The following is a 13,292-nucleotide window of genomic DNA, read 5'->3' as shown; positions in this document are numbered from 1 at the left end:
CTAAAGGTATGATGGAGTCAATATTTTATGACGGAAAAAAAAATTGTGTTGGTAATAAAAAATTTAGAGATTGAACAAAATGATTTGTAGCCATCCATAGTGTTTTGTGAGAAAAGATACAGTGCTTTCGCCACATAATTTAGCTTTTTTGTTAATAAAAAGCAAAAAAAATTACAAAGCTAAATTCTCTATCAACTTAATATTAAAAAAATCGACAAAAATAATTTTGGAAGGAAAAAAACCCACGAGGAAAAACGTTGTAGCAATTGACAATGTTTTGTGAGGAAAACTACTGTGTTTTCCCCAATACAATCAACAAAGACAATTTTAGAAATAATCATAAAAAAACCATTTAGAGAAATACTGTAGCAATCTAAAGTGTTTTATGAGGAAAACAACAACGATTTCCTCATATGATTTAGTTTTATTGTAATTATAATTTTTAACCAACTCAATATTAAAAAAAAAATCGACAAAGATAATTTTGGAAAAAATCATAAAAAAATATGGGAAAACACTCCAGCAATTTACGGTGTTTAAAAAAAAAATTACAAAGCTAAATTCTCAATCAGCTCAACATTAAAAAAAAAATCGAAAGAAATTTTTTTTGAAAAAATAAAATAAAATAAAACACAAAAAAGACAGGGACAAACAAACCATGTTGGAAACATTATAGTAATTCACAATGTTTTGTGATGAAAGCTACAATGCTTCCCCCACATGAGTGCTTCCCCCACATGATTTAGCCTTATTTGTAATGATTTAAAATTGTAATTCTCAATCAGCTCAATATTAAAAAAATAAAATTGATAAAGACAATTTTGAAAAAATTATAAGAAAAAAAATTATGTGGAGAGACACTGTAGCAATCCACAGTGTTTTGTGAGGAAAGATACAGTACTTTCCCCACATGATTAAGCTTTATTACAAAGTTAAATTCTAACCAGCTCAATATTAAAAAAATAACATCGACAAAGATAATTTTGGAAAAAAAATATTTAAAAAAACACAAAAGAAACTGGAAAAAACCATTTGAGGAAAAACTATATCAAACCATAGTGTTTTGTGAGGAAAGTTACAGTATTTTGCCCACATGTTTTAGCCTTACTTGTATTTACTTGTAATTGTAATTCTTAATCAATTTAAAATTAAAAAAATAAAATTGACAAACATAATTTTAGAAAAAAAAAATATATGGGAAAAAATACTGTAGCAATCCACAGTAATTTGTGAGTAAAGCTACAATGCTTCCCTCACTTATTATAATTGTAATTCTTAACCAGCTCCATATTAAAAAATAAAATAAAAAAAAGATAATTTTGGAGAAAATCATAAAAAACAAAAAAAAAACCATGTAGAGAAACATTATAGCAATCAACAATGTTTTAAAGAAAAAATATTACAAAACTAAATTCTCAATCAGCTAAATATAAAAAAAATAAAATCGACAAATATAATTTTGGAAAATAAAAAAATAAAATAGAAAAATCATGTGGGAAAACACCATAATAATCCATAGTATTTCAAAGGAAAAATATTACAAAGCAAAATTTTTAACCAGCTCAATATTAAAAAAGTAAAATTAATAAAGATAATTTTGAGAGGAAAAAAAAAGAAAAAAAGAAAGAAAAGGTGCAAAAAAAAAGAGAATGCACTTTGGATTTGTGGATTATTGTTGTAATCCACAGTGCATTAGATGTGAGTGAACAGTGAATTTCTCGCACCTTTTAGCTTATTTTATATATATATATATATATATATATATATATATATATATATATATCAAAGTATGTACTAAATAATGTTTAATATTTCATTGCTAATAATTTAATTATTTTCTCTTTGTTTATACAAAAATTTAACCCTTTAATTTGTTAACACATCTAATTTTTTAAAAACCAACTTTAATATTCTTTTAAAAAATATATCTTTTAATAATTACTCATATAATAATTTACGCTCATTTTTAATCTTATACCAAAAATCATCTAAAAATATACTATTTAATAAAAGAATAGACTAAAGATATAAAAAATGTCTTTTTTTTCCTCCCTGAAAGCCCAAAATCAGGTGGAGGAGCACGTGCTTAGGAAGAGTGTTTAGATATCTTTTACTGGTCTATGCTTAACCATGGTAGAAAAGGTATGCCAAACGGCAAAGAAAGAAAGAGAAGTAGTTTAGAATAATGATTATCCTCATAAAGGTAGGTAGTAGGATGATATATATATATCAATTACTATCAGTCCAAGCACTCAACAAAGAGTCAGATAATTTCATGAACTTAAACTCTAAAAATCATATGGTAAGTTGCTACTCCCCCCAACCTAACATGAAGTTTTCATGTGTGTGTATTCTAAAGTGATATATCACAAATATAATAGTAATGCATGAAGACATTCACCAATATATAAGCATGATAAAATATGCTAAAGGGTAAATAAGTAAAAAAAAAGTAAGCCAAATAAGAAAATTTAAACACATCAAATTACATAAAACATATAAAACACACAAAGCTTCATTCAATAATGTCAAAAACACAAAGTCCCTAATGGAGTTGCTATTCTGTTGCACGTGTACACGCGACGTGGCGGGACATCGAGGTCAAGGAGTTGTCACCTTATTGTTTGATTTAGGGTCACTAGCAAACTCGGATGGACTAGTCTTATCAGAAATTAAAAAGTAAGGGACTAGTTATGGCTAGAAAAGGTATTAGCACTCTTAACGTACCTTACCTGAGATAAACTGCATTGAGTTGTCTGGATGTGGTTTAAAGGTGTTGATAAGTTCCTAACTAGTGGTCCGTCTATGGATCAGAACAAAAATTTATGCTCGTGAACAAAATTGGTATTTCAAATTTATTATAGGCTCATATGCCCAGATAAATCCTTATAAGAAGAATACATGTAGGTACCCTGAAAAGGTTCACCTATCCTGGAAGGCAAAAATATTTCTTACAACTCGTATATTGTGATGAAAAATATTTCTAATTAAAATTGATGAATATTAAAAACAATTATGATAATTTCCTTGTTAACTTCTGATATTTAAATACCAGTCTACTTATAGATCCAACATTTATACTAGAATATTGACCATTAATTTTCAAAAAAAGAAAAATAAAACCTTAGGGTTATTGAAATATTAGTTAAATCCTTAAGGAATTTTACAAACTTATTGTTAATTCCACAAGATGTAAAGAAAAACAAAACAATTCCTAAAACAATGCTAAAACATTTTTTTTTATATAAATAAAATGTAATTTTTTGTAAGGATTATGCTGTAGGCAACAAGTAAAAATTATGTTTTAGGCCATGTTTGGTGAAAATCCATTTTTCTTAAAAACAAAACTATTAAAATAGGCTTATGAGGTGTTTGTCAAACACATCTTTAAGCCAAAGAAAATCTTTAGCAAAAATATTTTAAGCCAAAGAAAATCTTTAGCAAAAATATTTTCAACCAAACAAGGTCTTTACCTTTGACCCAATTTTGACCTGACCGGGTTGACTCGATCGAGTCGACCCTACCTGATTGACTCCACTAGGTTGACCTGAAATTTTTGGTCCAACCATAAACCGAACCAAAGACATGGTTTAACCTGAAAACTAAACAAAAAATAAAATCAAAACTTAAAACGAATCAAACTTAAGAAACATAAAAAACTAATTTTTTTGACCAAAAACAAATCAAACACATAAAAAATAAAGAACATAAAGAATTCAAAGAGCATTCATACAAGTTTCAGCAACATAACTCTATAACCAAACCACATATGATCAAAACAAGACCACAAACATGTTGTGAATCATGCAAGGATTAATAATCTAACATCTATTCACTTCGATTATCAAAGAATCACCACGATTTGGTCCAAATGAGTTTTAGTTTTAAACAGAAACCCTAGGATTTAAACCCATTAAAAACTTGTTGTTGATGCCAATAAACTTTAGATTATTAACTAGCTAAATATCACAAAGTGTTTCGTGTAAATAAATTGACCAAAACTGGTACGAATTATAGAGTTAAGGCAATGTTCTTTCCAAGAATACAAGGAACATTGCCTAGTAACCCAAAAAACTTAGCACATTGTTAAACCCTAGAAATGACCTTCTAGATCTTCAAACACATTGTTTTTTATCCTTACAAACCACATTACCAATACTAAACATAGTTGAATAAAAAAAATCAAATCATCAAGATCATACATTAGATTCCACCTTCATATCTGCAGCCCTAATGAAAGCTAACAACAATATTAAATTTCAATTCAAAATTGACTCTTTAAACAACTTGAGACCCAAATGAAGCATAGGAACCATGAAAATACACTAGCAAAAAAAAGCATTAAACATTTACTGCCATATATATGACAGAATACAAAAACCATTTTATTTCAGCAAAATAAACATCAAAACATTTCCTAAACATTCAGTAAATAGTAACAAACAACTCGGATTAAAATTAATCAAAGAAAAACAACATTTTATACATTAATAAAAAATACAAGATCAATATGATGTATCATAAAAAAATATCGAAACACCACTGGAACATGTAATGAAGAGCTAGAGGTGTGCCTTATGAACATCACCTGCTAGATTAGAAGATTTTTTTTATACCTTCCAAACTCTAACAATGGTTGTTTTCTTTTCTTTTCCAAGTTTGCTACTTTATCTCAAAGTTGAAAAAATCTTTATGCTATGCTCTTAAACCTTCACACTTGAAATTCATTTATCATATCTTCCTTTATCTTCTTTCTCTCCTCCTTAATGCTTTTTTGTCTTGATTTTCTAGGGTTATTTCTAAGGTTTCAAGCTAAGATTTAATAAAAGATTAATCCTTCTTCATTAAAGCTTGGTCCTCCCATCAAAATGGAAGAGTTTTGGGTATGTCTTACAGCTGTAAGCTATATACCTATATTTTTTTTACAATGATGGTTTTGCAACATACTTGGTTTTGAAGATTTTGGTGGTTTTTCAAAACTTAAAGACCAGTGAGCTTGTTTTTGGCCTTTTAATCTTGAATAAAACATGTCCGATCTTTGATAAAAACCCATTGAGAAGGTTTAAAGTATGAACATACAAAAAAAAATTAATGGTTTTGAGAAATGGGTATTACATCCATCGATGACCGAGTTACCCATTTTTGAGGTGTTGGTGCAACTCTAACATCATCGTCATTGAAGACCACTTGAAATTGTTAGAGAGGGAGGACACCTTTTATTTGGATCCTACCTTACTCGATTTAGAGGCCTATAGCTTCACATCCATTCACTTGAATGTGCAAAATTGATCAACCCAGAATCTGCCAATATAGTGAGGCTAATCGAGGACAAGATGTTGTTGAGATCATTGAAGAAAATGAGATGCAAATGTTTGATGGGAGTAGCTGATCTTTGTTGAGGGGATGTTTCTCAATTGAATAGTGCTGGTTATAGCTCTTAAGGTAGTCACAAACGTCACATTCATTCACTTGAAGATGCCTACTCGATGAACCAAAACTGCTAAAAAAAGATATACGGTGGCCGAACGACGCGTCGTCAAAGTTAAACCCTAAAAATTAGGGTTTTTAATTTGGGATTTTGGTAAATGGAAATCTCGTCCATTTGTTTCTAATTGCACTCATAATTGCCTCATAAATTCTTAATTTCATGTAATTTCACTCTTGCCAAACTCAATTGTCAACCCTAGAGTTGACCGTCTATTTCATTTTAGTTCTTGGTTATGAAATTGTGTATTTTAACCCTTAATTGATCAAAAAAATTCTAATTTATTCAATTTAGACCGTGATTTGATCAATTTTAACTCCTGTATTCACGCGTCTTTTTTAGTTTGGTCTTTGGTTTTGAATTTCTTCAATCAAGTCTCTAATTGCCCATTAAACTTTAATATTTATGCAATTAAGCCCCTGATTTGACCAAATTAACTCTTTAAAATTGCAAATCAACTTTCAGACTTTAATTGCTTCCAATTAAAGCCTAAATTGACTTTAAATATTAATTTTTCTTGTAATTAAGTCCTTAATAAAATTAATTATGCTTTCCAAAATTATCATTGAGTCCTTACCTATTCAAATTTGTATTTCTTTACCCAAAATAAAAATATTTTCACCAAATGGATCATTTGTCAATCAGAATTGAGTTGCCAATTTTGCCAATCTTATACATTTTGGTCCTCCAACTTTTCCACTTGTTATCTTGGTCTTTGACCACCAATTTGAGTGATCTTTTAGGATTTCTTCATGTATATCCTCTTGTATTTTGAATTTTCTTTTTCTATTTTTTCTCTTTCTTTTATTGACTTTTTATGGAGTAAAAAATAAGTAATAATAGTTGGGAATGACAACAGATTATTGACTGCATAAGAGCACTATAACTTTATTCTTATACAACTCTTTGCTAGTGTAGAGAGTTAGATGATGATGAGCCATCATGTAGCACTGTTAATAGAGGTTGATCAATTGGCTCATGTATTGTCGAGTGACTATCAAGTTCTTCATGGTTATAAGATTGGCCTTTGTTAGTTATACATACCGACTACTCATCAGTCATAATAATGATATTTTTACTGACTAATTTATTATTATGTTAACAAATTTGTCTCATCGGGCATGTTAATTTGTTGATCTTATAGATAAATTTGATAATGAATCACGTGTCAATATGATGATCAACCATTGGTTTCTTGATCAATATGTTATTTGTTCTTCGTTTCTTATCTCTAACGAGGAGAAACTACAATTAAGAACTTTATCTTAAGCATAGACAGATAACAACCTACAAATCAAATTTAATATAAGGTTCCTAATTTGGTTTTATCAGATTAAAAAGAAAGAATGATTTAAAAATAATCTGATTTGGATAAAAAAATAAAGAAATGCAAAAGAAAATAAAGTTGTAAAGGAAAATAATAAATTGTAAAAAGAAAGATAAATTATAAAAATATATTACATATCCATCAACTAAATGATTTTTTATATTGTTATACAGATGGAATCCCATATGAACTACAATTCCTAACCTTTTACAAGTTTATAATATATCAAAAAGTGCACAATATGAATCTTACTACAATTTGCATTTCTATCAACATGTCTCTTTCATATATTTTATGACTAATTTGTAATCCTTGTAAGTGTAATATGATATATATACCTTTTATCTTGTTAGGGCTTAGTTTTCTAATTAATATCTCTATAGTCTTTTTTCTTTTTTGGTAGATCATGACTTGTAACTTTCTTGATCTATCATGACTTATAATTTCATTAGTTGATTATTAATAATTTATTTTAGCTTTCCTTTCCGTATTTAGTAATGAACAACCACTATTTTTATTTTTATTTTTAAATACTTCCTATTTTCCCTAATCAATTTGAATTCTTTCTAAACCTATCTTATTGTTGACAATCAATTTTAGCTATCTTTTCTATGTTCGGCAACGAGCAATACCATTATTATTTAGTTAGCATGTGAATATTTGTTTTTAGTGTATGAAGAAAAACTGAATAAGAATATCTATTTCTTCTTTTTATTTTTTCACTCCATTCAAATTTTCAGATTTTTTCATCTCTCACTCGCTTATCATTTATTTATTTATTTTTTATTTTCAGCTCACACTTAAGGGTAAAATTGAGTTAAGACATAAATAAATAACTAAAAGAAAATAAAAATTCAAATCCTTTACGAATACTAAATAACAAAGTCTTGAACACAAGAAAATATAGAATCTTCAAGAATAATCTTGACGGCAAAACCTTTTGTACTCCAAACAAGCGTTATCAATATGATCAATCATATTCTGTATGGATGATAATAAGCAGTGATTTTCAATCGTTAACCTTCAATTAAACAATATTTGTAAAAGAAAAATGTGTCTACAAGATTAAGCAAAAGCACCATAGAAGCCCAATGCAACCACCATTCTCCTTTCGTTAAACCCCGAAGATGGCTGGCTCTAGTTGGTAAGCAAAAAAACACAACCAAAGCCATGAGCAATTAACTTGGTGCTTTTTATCTTCAAACTTTGAAAGAAGAAGAAGAAGAAGAAGAAGAAGAAGAAGAAGAAGAAAATCCAAATCAAATCGTCTACAAAGGAGCTCCGAATGGTGAATAAAAAACATTACCCAAAGCTCCTATCTGCATACCATCAACACAGATATATATTTTTCTTATGTAGGATCATAAACCAAATTAACCGAAGAGAAAAAGAGAAAAATGTGTGAATTGTAAGGAAACCCTTCAACTTCAAAGTAATTTTCAGATTTTTGTTGGATCTGTACCTGGGCCATGGTCCACACTTCCTTTCTCTCTCAAAGAATTTATCTTCTCCAGCCTCCACCCATCTCTTAGCCTGGCAATAAATGTGTCTGCTTTCATATTAACATCAGGGCTGGGACAAAAAGAGGGCCCACCAATCCCATCCTTACCGTCCGTTTTGTTGACTGTCTGTCTGCTTGACTCCTTGGCAACCTCCTCCGAATCTGGAGAGCTACACCGTGAACCCTGTGCACTTCGTTTCTCAACAAGATCCCCTCTGGGAACAAACTAAAAACCTGGCATCTGACATGGCGGGGGAGGCGGTAGAGGAGGCATTGCAACGAGCGGGGATTGTCCTCCGTTATTCACATTATCTACATATAAATTATTCACCCTTGTCGGCAACGGTGGCTGGCCTGTGGTGGATGATCTTCGCCTCCTTGGGGGTTCCGGTGGTGGCAGAGGCACTTGGCTCTTATGCCTAGTTAACCTCTTTGTCGTTGGAGGAGGAGGAGGGGCTGGTGGTGGAGAAAAGGAATGAATTCTCTTACTCTTGCTATTTTTTCTAAATAAAAAGTGGAACACTGATGGTGGCGGTGGAGGAGGCGGAGGAGGAGGAGGCGGTGGAGGTCTAGTAGAGGAAGGCGGTTCACTTGGAGAGCGAAGCGTATCGTTTTTGGGTAAAACTTGTGTTTTCTGTTTCTTTGTTTTTTTCCTATATAAAGAAGCCAAAACCATCTTTATCTCTTTAGTTGCATTCGTCCTTTTACGTTCACTTTTGCCGTGCATTTTCTTTGGTGGCGCTGGGGTTGCATGCCGTGGTGGTGGTGGAGGGGGCGTTGGTGGCGAAGTTTTGATTTTTGTGGATTCGAGGTCATTTTCATTTGCCTTCTCTATTTCGCGTGGAAGTGTTCTATATGTTCGCTTCTGTTTGTGATTGGACTTCGTTGTTGTTGGCAGAGGAGGCGGTGGAGGAGGAGGCGGAGGCGCAGAAGTCTTCAGCGATGGTGGCGATTGTAACTTTGATGAGGAGCAACTTACAAAAGTATCAACAAGAATATCCTTAACACAAGATTCTTCGAACACTCCATTCCGATGTCTCCGATCGTGGATTGGTGAGCGGTACTTGTTTATTTCAAAATCATCAAAGAACCGAAATCGATCATCAGGAGTTTCCCAAAAGGAGTCTTGCATTAAATCAGGGTAGGATCTACTGTTCATCGTTAACCTGTCGCCTGTGGCTGTTGTCGCTGTGCCACCAAGTGGTGTACTATTGTTGGTATTAGCATAGATCTTTGGGTCAGAGAAGTCATCAGCAAACCATGGAGCATTTGAAACGGAGTGTGGTTTCGATTTGTCGTGGTTGCTGGGATTGTCTTCATTAGTGGTTGACTCGTCGTCGTCTCTTCTAGCAAAGATGCCACAGAGAATTGTAAACAAGACTAGAAAAATATAGAGTGAGTCCCAGCTGCTCTTGATAGCAGTAGTATTAGTGATCGGTCGAATTTTGTGAGAGGTGAAGGAGAGCAGAGAAGGGAGAGCAAAGAACAAGAGAATTAATGCAATTATGGGTAAGATCACGATGAGAAGTGGTAGGTTGAGGAGAGGAGATGGGGAGCCACGGCGAGGCATGGAGGGAGAGATTGCTGTGTTATGACCAGAAGGGTGGTGGGTGGCCTGTGTTTATATTTCTTTTAGCTTGGAGTATGGTATTCGTTTTGCTTGAGAGGAGGGTGTGACATGACCTTTTGAGCTTTTATTAAGGAAACGAAATGATGTGTTTTTTTTTAATGCCAGTAAATAATTAAACAGCTTTGTAACAAAAACTATACAAAATAAAAGTAAAGCTGTTATTAAGATTGATTAGGTACTTGTTCAGAAAAGACCTCCGAAAAAGGTGCTACTAAAGGAATTTTTTTTTAATACCGTGTTTATATATATATATATATATATATATATATATATATATATATATATATATAAACACAGTTTTTTTCTCCATAACCGCCGCTTTTTAAAGAAACAAAACCTTAGAATCCGAAAAAATTAAAAAAAAACAACATTTAAATCACCAAAAACACCGTTCAATCTTCCATCAAAACACCAAAATCATCATCCCCTAGTCTCCATGAGTGTGTGTGTAAGCACAATTTTTTTTTCTCTATGACTATCGCTTCTTAAAGAAAAAAAACCTCGAAACCCGAAAAAACTCAAGAGAAAACAACCTTTAAATCACCTAAAACACCTTTTAATCCTCCATCAAAACACCAAAATCATCTTCCTCTTGTCTCCACAAGTATTTTTATCATTTTTTTGCTTCAAACTGCCAGCCAAACCGCTGCCACAACCGCCACCACTGGCCACCTGCACATCATAAAAGTAAGGTAAAACTTTTGCATTGTTTGTTAGTTTGATGGGTTTACTTATTGAATTAATAAATTTTGTGTTTTGATTTAATTTGGTATTTGATTTGTGTTTGATAATTAGGAATTTGTATTGTGTTTGATAATTAGATTATTTTTCTACATGTAGGTGCTTAACACTTTGAGCTACTTATAGAGTTTCGTATAATTTCATAACTGCAAATCCTTTAAATGTATTATCATATAGTGAATGTTGAAAGTATAAAGAGAAAGTAGGAATGAAACAAAAAGATAAAAAGAGATATTTAGCAATCAAAATGGTTCACCGAATTGATTGACATCCATAAGGGATAACCAGATTATTAGAAACTAAAAGGTTTGCTGAATTAATTGGCATTCGTAGAGGATAGTTGGATTATTGGCAACCAAAAGGGTTCACCTAATAGATTAGCATTCGTAAAAGATAGTTGGATTGTTAGCAATGAAAAGGGTTCACCAGATTGATAGGCATTCATAAAGGATTGTCGGATTATTGGTAACTAAAATGTGTTTGCTAGATTTATTGATAACCAAAAAGCATTTGTCAAAGTTATTGGAAACTGAAAGGAGTTTGCCGAAGGTTTAACTGGAATTACATAATATCATTGATGATGATAGTTTAAGGTTGTACTGGATGACTGGAAGGTATAATCAAATATGTAAGATTGTTGATGTGTGAGATAAGATTTGTAAGAAACAAAATAGTTGTGAATTATATTGAAAATCATGAAAAAGGAATGAAACACGAAAAGAAAGAACCAGAAAATAGAATTAAAAAAAAAAAGAGGAAATGAAGTAAAATGTGGAATGATGGATGAAATATTCATATTTGAATTTAGGATGGAGAAAGTTTGACTAGTGATATTAATATAGAATCCATTTAGATAGTAAACCATTGGTAGTCATGACTACTAATACTAAATGTACTATATTTTAGGATGACATTGGAATGTAATTCATAGGATATTTTTGGAGAACTTAAGGTACGAGTTAAAATACTACTATAGGGATAGCAATGGAGTGCATTTAAATGTTGTGTCAGGCAGTGTATATAAGAAGAATTTATGGATATCGATAATTGTAAGACATTGGTTGAACAATGAGGTGGGGTGCATGTGGGTTGTTTTAATAATAGAAGAGTGGTGCCACTAGGAATTGTTAAGGTGGTTTTAGTGTGTTGGAGAGGTAACTGAATTGGCAACCTAAAAGTGATAGGTGATGAGTGAATTGGGAAACTCTATACGATGAAAGAAGTAAGATTATGTGAAACCACTATATGGTAAGAATATAAACACTATGATTGAAAAACATGTAATTGTACAACATGTTTGTTAAATATGGGATCATTAAGTATGTGAAGATATAAATAGACAGATTTACATATTATATTGATAAAATTAGAATACTAGAGTTATAACTAATTGAGTAAAACATTTAAATGAGAGATTATGATACTAATTGTTATAGTTGAAAATTGGCAGGAAGTTACCCATTATGGTGGTCGGGTTTTTGAAAGTATCCATGATGAAAATTTAAGAGGGATTCACCTCTTTTCTTAGTTTGGTCTATGAAGTGGTACCATAGGATAGATTTACATCAAAGTTAGAGCTTAAGGATGTGTCAAGATGGGAAGGTTTCTGAGATGAAGGTCAGATAAGAAATTACCTCCAGATTTAGAATGAGGAATTGAGTAAAGAGTTGTCAAAGAACAAAAGTATATATCGAGAGAAGAATACAAAAGAAGATATACTTGTTGATGTATGGAATGAAATGTGAGGCTAATTGGCCTATATGATGTTACATGTGATACATGAAAATTTGGTAAGATTTACTATTTAGTAGAGTTTATAGATATCTGGATCTGCCTTGTAAGTTCTTCAAATATAAAGCTTGTATATGTATAAATATATGTTATGATTGCAGGGTTTTCTAACTCATTTTTGTAAGTCAACTACTGAACCTGTCAGCAAATTAGTGCTTAGGAGATTTGGTGAGATGGTGGATATAATAAATATTTGATTAGGTCATAAAGTAGCTTAATGGAAGTTAGCAAACATGTATTTGTAAAATCTTCTCGTGTAAAATTGATCATTTATGTAATTTTAGAACTATTAGCATAATATGGGTAATACATGTTGTGACAAGATTATTTTTAAGTTCATTTGCTTAAATGGCCTGAGGCCTGTTGTGGGAATTAATTGATGTATATGTAGGAATTGGAATTTCCTTGATTTGCTGTATAGATTTTTAAGAGAAGATAAGAATTGTTAGTGACCTGGATGAAGGAAGTTCTACCAAAATTTCAATAGAATCGTCAATGACAGGTTAAAGATTGAAAATATGATAGAAAAGAACAACGATGATCTTATAAGAGTAATTAAAAAAAACAATTTCCCTGTTTTTCATATGAGTTGAAGGCTCGAAAGCTTTTAGAATTGCAGGCCCTTACAAGATTCCTTTTAGGGAGTGTATACAATCATTCCTATAATGATAATTTTTAGACTCCACTAATTAGGGCTTTAGTGGAAATTGGTTTGAGTAGATATTTTATGCTTTGCATTTTCTCATTGGATCTCTAGTGATAATTCATATTGCTTTCATATCCTCATTAGATGATGATAAAGAGCTCAATTGTGCTT

General features: G+C 31.4%; 1 pseudogene; it reads right to left on the bottom strand.

Moving 5' to 3' along the window:
• Window positions 1-7,824: 7,824 nt before the first annotated feature.
• Window positions 7,825-9,883, bottom strand: LOC133688239 (uncharacterized; annotated as a pseudogene).
• Between the last annotated feature and the right edge of the window lie 3,409 nt (window positions 9,884-13,292).

The sequence above is a fragment of the Populus nigra genome, chromosome 3 (genome assembly GCF_951802175.1).
Source record: "Populus nigra chromosome 3, ddPopNigr1.1, whole genome shotgun sequence".
NCBI lineage: Eukaryota > Viridiplantae > Streptophyta > Magnoliopsida > Malpighiales > Salicaceae > Populus > Populus nigra.
Note: the sequence above shows the minus strand (reverse complement) of the source record. Positions and strands in the feature narration are given on the sequence as shown.